The sequence below is a fragment of the Cupressus sempervirens genome, chromosome 10, assembly GCF_028749045.1.
Source record: "Cupressus sempervirens isolate cs-2001-9-10 chromosome 10, ASM2874904v1, whole genome shotgun sequence".
Lineage (NCBI taxonomy): Eukaryota > Viridiplantae > Streptophyta > Pinopsida > Cupressales > Cupressaceae > Cupressus > Cupressus sempervirens.
In genome coordinates this window covers 170,692,681-170,706,393 of record NC_143127.1, presented here as the reverse complement: position 1 = coordinate 170,706,393, position 13,713 = coordinate 170,692,681, and the positions used below count along the sequence as shown (strand labels likewise).

The 13,713-nt window shown below is 34.4% G+C and overlaps 1 pseudogene; it reads left to right on the top strand.

Annotated features, from left to right (window-relative positions):
* The first annotated feature begins 6,915 nt into the window (after positions 1 to 6,915).
* On the top strand, positions 6,916 to 7,793 carry LOC149533164 (cAMP-dependent protein kinase regulatory subunit-like; annotated as a pseudogene).
* The last annotated feature ends 5,920 nt before the right edge of the window (positions 7,794 to 13,713 follow it).

Genomic DNA, 13,713 nt, shown 5'->3' with positions numbered 1-13,713 from the left:
TTGAAAATAGAATTTAGGTTAACATTGGAAGTTTTAATGAAGTGGTCATAGGGAGATAAATTAGGGTTCTTCACATTAGAAAAATACTATACTTTGGTAGGTTTTCATTTTTTTCCCCTATGGACTATACTCATTTTTCGATCAGCATAGTTCACAACATGATGCAATCCATCTAAAATATTGAGGTAACTTGCTTGCCATTGTTTTTGGAATTACTAGGAATAGATTGAAGCAACAACTATAAGTGAACTAGTTTTGTTTCATCTCTATTAAAAAAAAAATTCCATGATAGGGTTTGGTGAAGGTTTTTTCTGACAAAATTTGCCCATTTTTCCTAATTGACATCCTTGCAAATAGGTCAAAATTTTTGCATAATAAAGGTCATTCACTATGACTAGTTCTCAATGAAGTTAGATGCTAGTATTTTCCAACTTTGTACTTGCACATGTCGGTGCGTTTGTTGCATTTCTCCAACTATTTCTTCCTTAAAATTTGTATTTTTACCTTCTATGATATACTTTCCTCTCATTGGCTTTTTGTCTTATTATATTCTTCTTGTTTTCAATAATATATTCATATTTATCCTTCATCTTGGTGGTTCTTTCAAAAAACATCAACTCACTTTCAATTTTTTCTCTATTGAGTAGAATATGTCTACTATCTAACTATTCAAAAAAATGCATCAGGTAGATTTGGAATGGCCTGGCAAACAAGAGTTGTGCATGAATAATTGAGGGGTGGGAAGTCATATTATTGCCAAGTACTTTTAGTTGCTGCTATTTGTGTAAGACGAGTTGCAAATTCATAGTGACCCCTATTACTATGTATTCCTAATCATGAATATACTTCATGAAATATTAAAATCTAATCAAATATGTTGTCTCAACATGAAATATGGATATGTTAAATTTTTATATTATTCTTGTTGGTGACAATCTCCACAATCCTATTAGTTGAATGTTACAAATATAGAAAAATTTGAGTTTTATTACTAACATTTCAATTATTTATGATTGTCCAAAAGTAAGTTTTTGAAATGGTTTGTATTATCTTCTTGTGAGGTATCTTTTTTTGTGGTATTTGGCTTGTAATTGCCTCTTCTTAGAGACCAAGAGAGCTATGATTCCTCAGTTTAGTTTTGAAAATTTGTTTGGAAGTAAAATTTGTTGGGTGTATTTTTAGTTTATGTTAGATTAAACTAAAATAAGATGGGAAAGTAATCTAATTGATAGGTCTATAGTGTTTGGGGATATTTTGTTCAATTTACATGGGCTAAATATCTTTCAAATCAATTGTCTAGAAAATTTCTAGGACTGATGTATATATATGAATATATAATTGGTTGAATTTCTCCATTTGATTTTGGTCATAATAGTGTTAAATGATTCATTTTCGTAGCTTTGAAGGTGAAAAGGGGGCTACTAGAAGAGTAGATTTAAAAGGAACAACTACAAGTTGAATGCACATGTCTCTCATTTTCAATCCTTGTGCCATATCTTTAGATCTAATCTTTAGTTTTTTTTGTTACCATCTTTAATAGGGAAGACTTGTAGTAAGTCTTTGAAATCCTCTAGCAAGGTATCTCTCAGAAAGGGACCAAAACCCTATAACAAGGTATCCTTGATAGCCTAATGTAATCCTAAGAGATTATGTTCATTACAAATAGGATGAGTTCTTGGAAGGAACATATGGAAGCCTTTAACAAGACACCCTTTTGCTTGCAATGAAAGACTAGTGGGTATATTACTCCCACCATGGTTTTCTCCCTAATAGTAGGGGTTTCCATCTAGAAATATTTGTGTTGTTGATGTATGCATCTCTATGTGATCTTGTATGATTTTGTTGGATTACATTTGTTATTTATTTTATTATAAAAGAAATTGTAACAAGGTTCGTGAATAAGGTTCCTACTTTAACTAGTAGAATTAATTGTACACATCCCCTCTCTCCTGAATATTGGTTGGGGCCAAAAAATAGTATTAGAGCACATTCTCTAGCACCAACAACTCTGCCAACTTGAGGGAAGATCGTATGGTAGCCATGAAATACAAAATATAGCTTGACAAAGCCCTAGACACTATTGAAGACTTGAAAGAAAAGTTGAGAGAATCCTTAACTAAAAGAAAGAAACTGATAAAGAAGTTAAGCAAAAGCCAAGGTCTAATAGAGAAACTTGAAAAGAAAAGTAGTTTCAAAGAATCAAAGGAAGCAATCTCAGATCTCATGAAAATGAAAAAGGACAAAACAATGGAAAAGGACCAAGAACATGCAACACTAAGACCAATCGAAGCACAAGATGAAAAAGGAAATGCCATCCTTGAAAGAGATCAAACCTATGAAGAACTCAAAATGACTAGGACGCAAAATAGGAAGATGAAGGAATTTTGAAAGCCAAGGAAGAAGAAATGGCTATGATGGAAGAAGAACACCAATAAATTAGATAAGAAAATAGTGTCTTATAGAAACAATTCCATGATGAGGTTGGGTAGTTAGAAGTTGTAAATGAAGTAGCTAAATAGTTGGAAGAACAAGTCTGTCAATTGGAGGATGAACTAAAGAACACCAAAGAAAAAAAGGAATGACTGATGAAGTCTAATGAAAGCACCAGGAAGCTAGAGAAGCAAATATACGATCAAAGAAAGACTACAAGCACAACCAGACTAGGATTCAAAGAAATCAACACATCTAAAAAAAGGGAAGCCTTTAGAAGAAAAATATTTGAACCCCACAAAGAACGAGAAGACACCAAGAGAGTTATGTCATCCAATAAATCTACTTGTTATTTCTATGGTAAAATAGGACACAATTAAAATTTTTGTTGGTAAAGGAAAATAGTATTTGGTAGTCAACATGCCTATAGAAGCTATTGCAATATTGTCACCGTTATGAACATAGTGCACAAGAGTGCAAAGATCATGCAAATGAGGCAAGATCAAAAGGTTACTATTACTAGTGCAACAAGTATGGTCACATAGCCAAGGATTGCAGATGAAAAGATCAATCAAATCAATCATCTCCAAAGACAAGGAGATACACTAGGAACAATAAGTGTGTAAGATAGGTTTTATGTACCTATGGAAATGAAGGTCATCTTGTGTTCCACTACAAGATGAGGGAAAGTCATAGGAATAACATTGTACCATGGAATAATATAGGTATGACATGTTATAGATGTCACCAGATTGGTCACATCACCAAGAATTGTTGGGTCAAATAAAAATGCAAGCAACAACATAGTGACAAAAAAGGAAACTATAAGCCCATTGATATTGAGCAAGTCACCAAGGACTTTGCCAAGGTGTTGACCAAGAAAGAATTAGAAGATATTGAAGTGAAACCTAGAGTGGTCGTGAGCTCACTGGTGAATGGTGAGAGTTCCCAATCAAGTTAAGCTATAAATTCTTAAGGGATTATGCAAGTAGAGCAAGTCTTGCATTGGTCTCTATGTTCAAACTAATAGGTTACGAAGAGTGATCCATTGAGTAGACTAAAATGAGATCATAAGTAAAAAATGGATAACCTGTGAAGATAAGACAAGTTGTCCCTAAAACTTGACTATTGGGCAGGACACCAGAAAGTATTTATTTTACAAAAGCAAAGGTAGGTAAGAGACAAGTTTTTCGCTAGAACCTCAACATTACTTTTTTGGTTAGACCTATAATGTAATGTTCCTATTTTTAGTACGTTCTTGTAGTTGACTTGGTCTACCATCTTGACCCTCATGAGATGATAGTGGGATTTGAGGGTCTCATTTCTAGGGTTATAGGATTTCCAACAACGTATGGTGTGTTTTGGCTCCATTTGAGGGACTTACTATTTATAGTAAGCCAAATTATTGGTTCTAATGAGCTTAGTTGAGTTAGAGGAGTTGAGCAAGGCTCCCGATTTTTATTTTGGGCTTCTACTTTGGGTTCCAAGAATCTTGGAGGGAGTGTTTATAGTAAGTCACTCTGTTGGGCTCATTCATCATATTTCTTCATCGAGATCACTATGGTGTTGTCAGATTTCCACTCTAATGTTTCTTCAATTGTTTCAAAAAGATGAGTGAATTATAATGAATCATCTAAATATGTTGAGGTTGCTATTATTTTTATTGGTGATTTATGTTGGTCACCTCAGTATCATAGCTCATTGGAATCGAGTCAAAAAGTTTTAAATCATGGGCACAAGAAATAGTGGCCTTGTGTGTCAAAATATTATTGTTGCCAATTTAACATACCTCTTAAATTGTTATGTTATTCTTGCCTTCATACTAAGCGAGATGTATTAAGTTGTTGAGCATACATATTACATAATTAAATGGATGTAGAAATTAAAGTACAAAAATCAGTAAACAAGAAAAATTGATCATTTTTATTCAAGATACAAGTACCAAAATAGTACATTTTATTGAATTTCAAAATTGTTTTGATAAGGTACAAAGTGTTCAAATTTTCAACAGTACTTAATACAATGCATCCAGATATCACACAAGCATTCTTAGCTCCTAACATAATATCTGAATAAACACACTGTATATACAAAAAAGTACTGATAAGATAAAGGGAAAGGCCTCCATTACCTGAATGGAAGAATTGTTGTTCATTTGAATACATCCTCAAACTATTACCCTCAAGGTAATGGTTTGGCTGAATCCACAAATAAAAATTTGATAAGGGTTATTAAGAGAACATTGGAAGGTAACCAGTGGAATTGGCATACTAAGCTGAAATCTATATTGTGGGCAGATTGTATAACACCAAAAAGATCAATTGGAAATTCCCCTTTTATGCTAGTTTATGGGAAGGAAGCTAGATTACCCTTATCTATGGAGATTCTAGCTTTGGAGATTGCGCATTAGTTGGAAATTTTAGAGGATCAGGACCCAATGGCAGTCAAATATGTTGAGCTCATGGAGCTAGAAGAAATCCGAGATAAAGCAATGAGGGATATGGAGTATCATCAACTCCAAATGAAAAGAAGTTTTGATAAGAAGTCAACTGTCAAAGTGTTCAAAGAAGGTGATGTTGTCTTGAGGTGGGATGTTTTGAAAAGTAGACCGGGACAGCATACTAAGTTTGAAAAAATGTGGAGTGGTCCCTTCATCATTACGGAATGCAAGGAGCACAATGCTTTTCAGTTATCAAAGATTAATGGAGAAAGGCTACCGATCCCTGTGAACGGGATCCACCTCAAACCATGTTTTGAGATATGAGTTTCAATCCTACTATGTACATATTAGGTTTAGATTCCCTTGTTTTCAATAAATGCATCTGCTTTTAGTTTAGTTTTTCTTTCTATCCTATTTTTGGTTTGGTAGTCTAGGTTAGTTAAGTTGCTAGTTTACGTTGTTTTGCAATCATATCTGTCATTTCATTCACGCATGCATAAATGTGTGTGCTCAAATGCATATATATATCCAACATATGCACACATACATATCGCTAACACTAAATATGTCTGGCCATCAGCCACACATATCTGCATACCCATGCATACGTTGCATACACACAGTCATATAAGTCCATACATCCACATATACGCCAACCAAATGGTCGACTATGATGGTTCAACTCCTAAAGTTGATACTTGAGTTTTGACCCTACATACCTGTCAATTTAATAAGATTTTCCAGCCTTATTAAATTCACGAGCATACATTCAAAACTGAACTAGCAACTTTAGAAGTCACTTGGTGTCAAGTTTAGGTGCTAGGGATGCATAATTTAGACTCTATGTCTAATGAGTACAACAAACTGGTCAAATGTCTTCACAAAATACATACAAGCATGATTGCCCAATCAAGATACCTATGCGAGAATCAACCATCATTACTTCCAGCTCAGTATCATTAGCATAACTCATAATGATGAGGACAAGTCTTCATCATTACAAGACACCCAAATCACACTGAGCTGAAAACAATAATCATTGATTCCTACATTATCAGACTCCATAGCCCAATGGACTTGTAAGACAACTAGTCTCATGTATAGCAGGCATACATCCCATGGAATTCGCCAAAAATGTTATCAAAATTTCACTACCTACAAAATTTTGTCTTAACATTCATTACTAGTTAGTAATTGCTTTCATTTGCCAATGATCATAGAAACAGAAAAAGTACATTGCATTGATGAAATGAGAAAGTTCTTTATTTGTATTAAACAATGACAAATTTCAGTTTGGAGTTTATACATTAAAGAATTAAAGCACATGTACTGAATAAAAAATGATCAAAATCTCTCACACAATGTTGTGAGAGTAGCTTAGTCTTCATTATTCTTGTGCAAATAAAGAACGTATAAAAGCAGAATAAATGATACAAATGAACATAGAAGAGTATAAGAAAGGGAACCAGCCATTGCCTAGGGGTATATGGCTGGTCTGAGCCTGCATTCCTGAGGTTGCCTTGTTGAAATTGAGTTCTTCCTGACTCCTTAAGCATCCAACTCCTACAAAAAAGTCAAAGAAAGGTACATGTTAGATCCATATGAATCTAAGCAATGTCTAGTTTCGTAAAAATATACATGTACACTTGTACCATTTACCCATGCAGCTGATTAAACAAGAACAGTGAACTCAATCAATCATGGAGAGGCAATATTAGAGTCTGAAAATCAAAATCATGTATACAAGAAATTTTATTGCTAACATGTTTGTGTCATGTGCAAAGAGAAATAAAAAATTATTTATGAGTGTCATGAGCCCGTGCTCGAACCTCATACAATACCATCTTAAAGAACAGAGCACTAAGAAGTTAGCTTTATTGAACAAAGCTCGGGAGTTATTTCAAATCATAATACTCTTAAGATCAAGGATAGGAAGGAATAACTGGTGTCATCAAAAGATTATGAAAAGGCCTAAAATTGGAAACTCCAAAAGAACTACAATTAGAGGTTCTGAGGTACAATCAACTAGAAACTTCAAAAGAAACATGAGTGGAAGAGAAAGCATAGGATGCAGACCCACTACACTTTTGGCAAAGAGAAGAAACTTTGTGACTGCAAAATGCACTCCTCTCTTAGATTTTGCACAATTCAAATCAACAGTTATTCCAAAAAAATGATGATAGCAAGCAGAGAATAGAAGAAGCATTACATAATTATTTCCATTTTAAATCTCTTGATAAAGAGCAAACCCAAATTGTTATTAGTGTAGCTAAAGGAAAGAATTTTTTGCAGAAGGGGATCACTTCTTCATGTTGAAGGAAGGGACTTGTGACATGTGGATAGAGGGATCTAATAAAAAATTCAAGGATGGTGAAGAGATATAAAAAAGGTGACAGCTTCAGAGAGCTTGCTCTACTTTACAATGAAAAATGTAGCAGCAACCATAAAGGCGTTCTCAGATTGCATGCTTTGGGCAGTTGATAGGAACACATTCCAAACAATAATAATGAGAACTAGAATGGTCAAAAGAGATCTTTATGAGCAATTTTTTGCAAGATGTACCACTTTTGGAGACACTTGACAGGCATGAGAGGTCTGCAATTGCAGATGTTTTGCTGGATGAATTTTTTTGCTGAAGGGGAGAACATTATTGTTGAAGGATAACCAAGCGATAATATGTACTTCCTAGAAAATGGGAAGGCTGAGGCAATTTGTAAGGGCAGAACAATCATAGAGATACAGTAGAGGTGATTATTTTGGAGAATTGGCTTTGCCCAACAGCCAACCCCGTGCTGCAATAGTTACTTCAGTTACACAATGTAAATGTGTTTCAATAAATAGTGATAGCTTCAAGAGACTGTTAGAGGAAATTGGAAGTCAACTTCAAATAATCATAAAATTGAGACAATGCAAGTTCATGTAATGGCTGATATAAGATCCACAAAGGACCCTGCATGTTAGAAAGGAAAATATAATTATACTTGTTGTTCAAACAAATGGAATTCGAGTCCTAGATTTTAATTAAAATGAAGGGGAAGAATCATCAAAGTCGCTGTTAGTTTCAACAACAATCTAAACTTTAATCTCATTTCATGGCGGTTCAAAAAACATAACAGTAAACAACCATGAAATGGCAACATGTTTAGAGAACTCAAAAGACGTAACAACAAACAACCATGAAATAGAAAGTTTCAGCTACATGGCAGAAAAATAAGAGATTTCCAAGTAGGTTTTCCATAGCGGCATACCTTCCAGTAATATGGGTGGTTATCACAAAATGAGCTTCAGTAGATGCACATGGAAGAGAGCAAGGTAAACTCCCAAGAGATTCGAACTCAGGTTCATGCATGGCAACCATCGAATTTCTAGCAAAAAACAACTGATGAAACCCTAGCTACAACTGATTTTTGAGCTCTTCAAAAATTGCAATGTGAAATGAATGATTTTAGGGTTATATCCTGCCCTTAGTCAATTTTAACAACTTTTGGGGTCCGATTCATTATGTGGGTTTTTATTTCCCATGTTTGTATGTTTCGGGTTATGAGGGTTGTGGTTTTTAGTATTTTAACACTTGTATGTTTTTGCATTTTGTATGTAAAATAAAAATATTTAATAGTGTTCTATAAACTATTTTATATTTTTATTAATGTGCAAACTTTTAAGGCATGAATTCCTATAAAATTCATTGTGATGCTATTTTTAGCATTTAGAATAAATGTGGTATGCCTAAACAATGGAAGGAATATAGGGATATAGAGGTCATTTTTGACTTCATCATGGTAGTTGAGAAGTCATTTATAAGTAGTTGGAGTTTTTTTAGGAGTGGTTTTGATGAGCTGTTGGGTTCTTTATGAGGTGGAGTGACTATTTTCAAGTGGAGGACTTAATTTCATGATTGATGGGGTCCTTGTTTTCAAGTTTTCTTTCTGCATACGACCCAAGAATTTGGTCATGGTACATATAAAGTTTTGTAACTCATTTATGGAGGAGTTCTGAGTTATGCAAGACAATATTGAGTGATATTTTATCCTGAGTACTGTTATGTGTTTTTCTGTAGCTATTTTTGAAGAAAAGTTGAATATTTGACAAGCATTTTACAGGTTCATTTTGGAAAAGATTTTCAAGCCTCAATCTTTTTCTGTGGTACTGTGTAGTTTTTCTAATTTGATAGGTTAGTCTGTGAATCCAAGGGTTCCTTGCTAAATTTGTCTCAGTTTTTTACCTTCTCAGTGGAGTGTATTTTGTCTGCAGGTCACCTTTTCTGTTTACTTTATTTTCATCTTATTAAGTAGAAAAATCTCTACTTTTCTTAATGAGTGAGAATCAAAACCTTAAGGTGAAACACTTTTGTAGGCCAATATAAAGTCTATGTGCTTATTAGTGCTTTCCTGTGTATTGATGATAAAATGGTTGTTATTTGTTGAAACCTTTCTTTAAACATCTTTAGTGCAACACCTTTTAGGAAGTAGTTTATTTTTTCATTTTTTTGCAATCTTCCTTCCCCCTTTTCTCAGCAAGAAAATAGTGTTAGAAGAATCAATTAGGTGATTTCCCACAGAGGAGCCGGCCTAGAATTTGAAGGTTCAGCCATTGATAGGTTACCCACAGCCTTTGGCTGTCCCAATGTTGACCTAAATTTTTAAATTTCTCTTGTAATTTGGTAGGGTGCAAATTTAGGTGACAACAATCTCTAGAGGAGGAAGATCCTTTAATAGAGGAAGACATAGATCTAATGACAGAGATCTAATGGACATCCTAAGTGTTTGATATGCAATCAAATAGGAAACTATCCAAACAAGTGCCTTGAAAAACCAAACAATAACAATCAAGTAGAAAGAAGGACCTAGTTGGTGCAAGAAGAAAGAAACTTAGAGGCTAAAGAAGGTGTTGCATTGATGATAAGACAACCATTCTTGTAGGTACCTCATGCTCAAGAACCACCACAAAGGAAGAACTTGTTCGAGACAAGGATCAAATGCAAAGAAAGGGTATGCAATTTTTTAATTGATTCAGGATCAACAAAAAATCTAGCTTCTAAAGAAATGGTTGAAAAATTAGAATTAGAAAGAATTCCTCATCCATATCTTTATAATGTTTCTTGGCTAACAAAAGGGCAACAAACTCTTGTAACTAAACAAGCTATGGTAGAGTTCTCATTAGGTGATTTCAAAGACAAAGTTTTATGTCATATTGTAGAAATGGATGCTTGCCACCTTCTCTTAGGAAGGCCATGACAATATGATATGGATGCCATGTATAATTGCAGAAAAAATACATATACCATAGTAAGGGATGGAAAAACATATAATCTTAAGCCTCTACTTGAACCTAAAAAGGAAAAAGAACCTTTGGTTATCATAGTGGGAGAAAAAGAAATGTTAAAAATAATCAAAGAAGAAGAAAAGGGATATGTATGAATTCTAAAACCAAAGGACTTAGCAAGGACAAATCTATCCCAAAAGAGATTCAAAACCTTCTTGAAGAATACAAGGAAGTGGTTGCAAAAGATTTACCTTCATCCCTCCCACCCATTAGAGATATAAGCCACCAAATAGACTTCATCCCTGGGGCATCCTTGCCTAATAAAGCCCCATACATACTTACCCCTGCTCAAAATTCTGAAATATCCAAACAAGTTGCAGAATTATTGGATAAAGGAAATATTCAAAAAAGTCTTAGCCCATGTGCTGTCCCATTAGTTTCGGATCCCAAAAAGGATGGTAAATGGAGACTATGCACTAATAGTAGAGCCATTAACAAGATCACTATAAAATACAAATTTCCTATCCCAAGTATTGAAGACCTCCTAGATCAATTGGGTAATGCATCATACTTCACAAAGATTGATCTAAAATCTAGTTATCACCAAATAACAATCAAGTTAGGTGATGAATGGAAGACTACCTTCAAAACTAAAGAAGGTTTATATGAATGGCTAGTGATGCCATTTGGTCCAAGCAATGCCCCCTCTACCTTCATGAGGCTAATCAATGAAATATTTCATGATTACAATGGCAAGTTTTTGGTTATTTATCTTGATGATATACTGATTTTCAATTGCATCTTGGAGGAACACCTTGAACACATTAGATTGGTTCTTGAAAGGCTAAAAGAGCACAACTAATGATCAACCTTGAGAAGTGCTCATTTTTGCAGAAAGAACTTACCTTCTTGGGATTTGTGATCTCTAAAGGAACACTAAAGATGGATCCAGCAAAGGTAGATGCAATCATTAACTAGTCTCCTCCAAAGAATGTAGGTGATGTAAGAAGTTTTCATGGATTAGCAACATTTTATAGAAATTTCATTAAGAACTTTAGCCATGTATGTACACCTATATTAGATACAATCAAAGGAGGTAAAAAGGTAAAGTTTGTTTGGACTAAAGCAGAAAATGATGCATTTGAATATCTAAAATCAAGAGCGACACAATATCCAATACTCACTCTTCTTGATTTTAGCAAGGTTTTCAATGTTGAGACAGATTCAAGGAACCTAGCAATTGGGCAGTCCTTAGCCAAGACAATAAACCTGTGGCTTTCTTCTCTGAAAAACTAAATGATGCTAAAAAGAAGTACTCAACTTATGATTTAGAACTTTATGCTACGGTGCAAGCCCTCAAGAAATGGAGGCACTATTTATTACCTAAAAATTTGTGTTTTTTATAGATAATCATGCTCTAAGTTATCTAAATTATCAATACAAGTTGAGTGAAAACATATCAAATGGATGGAACAATTACAAGCCTTTTCATTCACCATAAAGCGCAAGAAAGGCAAGCAAACAAAGTTGTTGATGCACTAAGTAGAATGATCTAGTGCAGGAAATCCAATTTCAAAGCATAGGCCTCCAAGCATTCAAGGACCTCTACAAAGATGATGCAGATTTTGGAGAAATATATCAGGTTTGCACTACTCTTATGGGTAGGTATCATACTAATTTTTCTGAATTTCTTATTCGAGATGGACTAATTTTTAAGGGTCATCAACTTTGTATTCCAAAATGCTCTATGAGAGACAATATAGTAAAGGAAAAACATTGTGGAGGCATGAGTGGTTACTTTGGTATAGACAAAACATTAGAGGCTATCAAGAGGCATTATCATTGGCCAAAAATGTAGCATGATATCAAGAAATATGTAGAGTCATGTGTCATATGCCAACAAGAAAATGGTACTACAACTAACCAAGGGTTATACCAACCTCTTCCAATTCCTTCTAGACCTTGGGAAGCAATATATATGGACTTTGTGATGGGATTACCAAGGAAAAAACTAGGATATGATAATATATTTGTGGATGTAGACCATTTCAGCAAGATGGAAAATTTTATCCCTTGTAAAAGCACTCATGATGCCTCTAATATTGCCCATCTTTTGTTTAAGGAGATAGTGAGAATTCATGGTCTACCTAACTCTATTGTTTCAGATAGAGACACTAAATTCCAAGGACATTTTTGGAGAACCTTGCACAAGAAATTAGGCACTAATCTACAATTTAGTTATGCCTACCATCCCCAAATGGATGATCAAACTAAACTTTTGAATAGATATCTTAGAAACCTTCTTAGATGCCTCACCAAGCAATATGCATAGAATTGGGATCAAATCCTTCCACACACTGAGTTTTCTTTCAATAGCTCTACAAGAAAGACACCATTCCAAATAGTCTATGGCTATCATCCAAAAGGACCTCTAGAACTTAGAGAGTTACTTAATGATATCAAGGTTAGTGCACAAGGAGAAGAATTGGCTGACCTTATCAAACAAGTACAAGAAAAGGTGAAAGATACATTGGAAACCACTTCACAAAAATATAAAGAAAAGGTAAATAAGAAGAGGAAAGATGTTCAATTCCAAGTAGGTGACAAAGTGTGGGCATATTTGAGAAAGGAAAGAATCCCTAAAGGTCATCACACCAAACTCCAAATGAAGAAGATAGGACCTTGTACAATCTTGCATAAGTTTGGTCCTAATGCCTATGAAATATCATTACCACCTACCATTGTCATCTCACCAATTTTCAATGTGGCTGACCTCACTATTTTCAAGGATTCTTCTGATGTTGCAAGTACATCTACATTAGGTTCACATGAAGATTGGTTGAAGGATCTACCACCTTCTCAACCCTTAGAGATGGAAGAAATCTTGGACTCCAAAATTGTCAAAAAGATAAGGAACCAAACCTATTTTTAGTACATGGTCAAATGGAAGGGGCTACCTATCATTGATCACCTGGATGACTGAAGATCAGATTCAACAACATGGATTCACTATTGATCAACGCACCTCAAATGGGAACTTGAGTTTCTTTTCCCTAGGGCAGCATTGGGTAGGAGTACTCTTCTATGAAATAATGAAATAATGTTGTTTGGGTCATTTATGGCCTTGCTCTAGTCTACTTTCCTATGTTTTCAATAAGGCAATGTTTTTAGGTCCATGGGTTCATTTTTAACCCTTTTGTGTGGCCCATTAGCAATTTGGGAGTTTTATAAGCTTGTTGCTTAATGAGGTCACAAGGGAAAAATCTATGTAATTTGGAAGCATTTTCTTATAATCTAGGGTATATCAGTGGTTTTAAGCCTATTAGGACTCATTTAGACAATTACAATGCCTTTAAGGCTTTAAAATGCAAATAATGTGCAAAAGTTGTTATGCAACTTTGCAACTTTTTGCATAACTAAGAAAAATTGTTTGTAATCATTCCCCCAATAGTCAAAACCTTTCAAATTTGGTTGGATTAGTTGCGGAAGACCTTCATATAGCCCTTTTAGGCAGGTGGAAGGTACAATGTAAATTTTTGGCATTGAAATCAATAAAAAGAACCTTGTTTTCTGCATTCTGT